The sequence below is a fragment of the Nelumbo nucifera genome, chromosome 1 (assembly GCF_055504915.1).
Source record: "Nelumbo nucifera cultivar China Antique chromosome 1, China Antique-T2T, whole genome shotgun sequence".
Taxonomy (NCBI): domain Eukaryota; kingdom Viridiplantae; phylum Streptophyta; class Magnoliopsida; order Proteales; family Nelumbonaceae; genus Nelumbo; species Nelumbo nucifera.
In genome coordinates, this window is record NC_142649.1 from 151814223 (window position 1) to 151818130 (window position 3908).

Sequence of the window (3908 nt, forward strand, 5' to 3'; positions counted from 1 at the left end):
AGATTGATCATTGAAAATATGATTTTCTAAATAGGGAATGTGATTCCTAGTTGAAAGGGAGAGAAAATTTTTTGAAATTCGCCTCTTTATTCCATAAGTTTTGGGCGTCCATACGATGGATCTCTCATCCCTTCATGCGAAGGTCCGATACTGGTGAGGGAGAGGTATAGCGTCGGCCCCCAGCCCTTGGAGGAGAACTGTAGTGACTAGAACGCCTGTCGTCGTCCCGGTTGCTCTCTGCATGGTGGTAGTGTTCGTGGTCCGATGATTGTCATGAGACCCATTTGGATCATCTCCCCTTCAACTAGGGAGGCAACATGTCTTTGACAGGGGCTTGTTCACCCGTCAGCTACTACTGTTGGACGTTGAGGGGTCGGCCGAGGGGGCACTAGACAAGTAGAGCATGAGTGGAGCATCCACTATGTTGCCCTTTGCTCCCAACGGGGTGGCCATCTTGTGGGTAGGGGTGCAACTTGGGTGGGCACATCCTGAGCCCGAACTGGCCCTACTCGGAATTTTTGCATGGGTTGGGCTTGGGCCCAAGAAGTCGGGCTTTTTTATTTTTTGGGTTGGGCTCGGGCCCAAGAAGTTGGGCTTTTTTATTTTTTGGGTTGGGCTCGAGCCTAACCCTTAGGTAGCCCAAACTCAGCCCAATTATATACATTACACACGCGCGCACACACACACACACACACACATATATATATATATATACATACATATTTGTATATATAACCTTTGTATATATATTTGCATAAATACATTTATATATGTATAGTTTTAGAGTGGGTTCATTGACCAACCCGAGTCCGGCTCAGGCCAAAGCCCAACACGAGTGCATCAAATTACAAGGCGGGTTGGGCTCTGGTTGGGAAAATTGGGCTTTACCTCAGGCTTGGGCCTTAAGCCCAAATTTTAGGGCCGGGCCAAGGTTGACCATAAACCCGACCTAACCCGCCTGACTTGCACGCCTACTTGTGGGTGGCCTCTTGTCGGGCGCCCTACCTCGTCCAGTCTTTGAGTTATATTGTCCAATCTATCGAGGACCATTTTGAATTGGTCCATGGTGACCAAGTTCTGAGTGTTTTGATTATTGTCTTGTTTATCAACCATTTTTTGGAAGCTTAGTTGTTCGAGTTCAGTGTTCTCTTAGGAGAAGTCTTGAGAGTTCCCATAGATGGCACCAATTGTTGCTACCAAGGATGGGGCCAAGGGCAACAAGGTAAATCTGCTTCCTTAGTCGAGGCCGATGTGTCCAACCTGAGAATAAGAGAGTACGTCAGAGGCCCCGGGTATTATCCTAGGGGCGGAGACTCCGATGGTCAAGTTAGTCAAGCACTTCAAAGGGGTTGAACCAGGCTTGAGACGAGGTCACTCAAGAGTATGAGAGCTAGAGAGCAATAAGGAGAAAAGATGGCTTTACTGGAGCTGGGCACCCCTATTTATACTTGACCTTGCCTTGGAGTGGTTGGAGGTTGTTGGGATTGGATGACTAGGATTTTGTCTGGCCGATGCCATGTGGCACAATCCTTAGCCTTGCCATATGCGCCTATATCATATATCAATACCGATTTGTTCTTTACCTTTATTCACACTAACTTCAAAGCGTTTTAAGTGTGTATTGAAGAAAGATGTTCTCAATGCATGGCTTATTGTTGGTGTGAGGTATGCCCGTGAGGAATAAATTGATTTGGTTTCATATACATGAATGGAGGTATCATGCACCTGAAATATTGATGTATTCACTTTATGATTGGTTATATAGCTGATTATACACAACATCACAAGCAACAATTTCAGGTAAGATCCATAATGTACTTGGCCTATATAATAAAAAATGCATGGCCTATATATATATAGGCCATGGTCGGATATCATTGTAAAATTCTCTTTTTATAATAAAAAATATATGGCCTATATATATATATATATCAAGGTTTAAAGTATAGGAAACGCAATGTGTATCGAAGAGACAACTTTAAGAAACATATTGAGATATGCTTAAGATACGCATGGATAAGGACGGAAAATTAAGATACACATGGATACATTGAGAAAATCATATAAATCTTAAAAAACCTTTGTTAATTACAATAAATATGAGTTTTATATCACTATAAATAAGCTATTTAAACATAAAAATCCATATTTCAGTGATTTATACAAAGTGTGAAATATTGAAACTTGACTGGAAATTATTGAAAAATGATGAAATAATTAAAATGTTTGTGTATGCATACATACCCTAGTATTTAAAGAATTGATATAATTTGTATTAATATTTACCATTTTTAGAAAATAGGACCGATTGGAACATGACTAGATTGGGTTAGCAATTTGCCAAATTGCCGACCCGACTAATCAAACTCAAAAACTAGGGAATCAATCCTGGTTTTTACTTTAGGTAACTTTTCAATATAGGTGCCTTATAAAAAATTGAAATTAAAATAAAAAATATATATTATAAAAGAATACAATTATATAATTTGAATATATTAGAATCCAATATATAATTTATAATATTGTATATAGGTATAATAATATATATTATATAATATATAATGTATATTATAATATATATAATATATTATGTCATCACAATTTGACCTTGATTGAACCTCTAACCTATAAACCTCTCCCTTTTTGGGGTTGATGTCTGGCCCGATTCTCTAAATATTGATATTTATTATATATTTTAATGATGGATTTTAGCTTTTATTGGTAGTCATCTAGTGGTGGACTTGTAATTGTTACAACCAAATGACTAGGGTTCAAATCCCTTTGTCCTTTATTTGTGATTTGTAATAGGCAAGTCAGTGGCATGTTAAATTCAAATTCGAATTTGAATATTGCCTTAAATGCACTATTCAATTTGCCTTTAATAGTGTGTTATTAAATGTGATAATTAATTAAGAGTCATTAAATTTGAATTTGAAAAGTTACTAATATTAAGAGAGAAAGAGGGAAAATAAATTTGAATTAAGATCATTAAACTCGAATTTGAATTTTGAGTTGTATCGGTCGATACATACAGTGTATTAAACTGTATCGAGATTGTATCGATTGATACAGGCTCGTATCAGACCGATACTAATGAAAATACACGAAACATATAGATTTTGTATGTTTCGTGTATCGGATATATATAGCTACTCCTTTCCCATTACATCTAGGCCCTTGAATTTTGTTTTGGGACAAAGAGCCTCTGAATTTTTAGATTTTAACTTTGCTCCCTAACTAAGGGTGCTCACGGTTTGGTTAACCAAACCGTGGTCCTAATTTTGAAACCAAACTGGTATGACCAATTTCTAAAAAATTGGTAACCATAACCAAATCGAAGCCCATTGATTAACCAATTGACCTATTCGTTTAACTGTTAGTTCGGTTCGTCGGTTTTTTAGTTTTTTTATATTTACAATATATTATAAAAAATATATAAATATATAATTAAAACTATAAATATATAAAATATCATATTTTAAATAATAAATAATATATTATATATTATAAGTATATATATTTATATATTACATATTTATTAATTTATAATATATAAAAAAATAAAAAATATATTATATATAAATATACATAAAATATATAGAAATATATATATACCGATCGATTCGGTTAACCACCGAAATTTCTATATTGGTAAACCAAAACTGAATTGGTACCTTCGGTTTTACAAAAGTACCAAAACGGCTGGTTCAATTAACCAGATTTTTTGTTTGGTTTCATTTAGTTTTTCAGTTTAGTTCATTTTTCGGTTTTTCTATCTCACCCCTATCCCTAACCCACTAATGGTGTTGATGGTGAAAGTAAAATTGTCAAATTGCCCATTCAAGAATCTAGTACTGACACCAACAAATATCAAAATGATTAAAGCAACCATATTAAAGCACAAATCA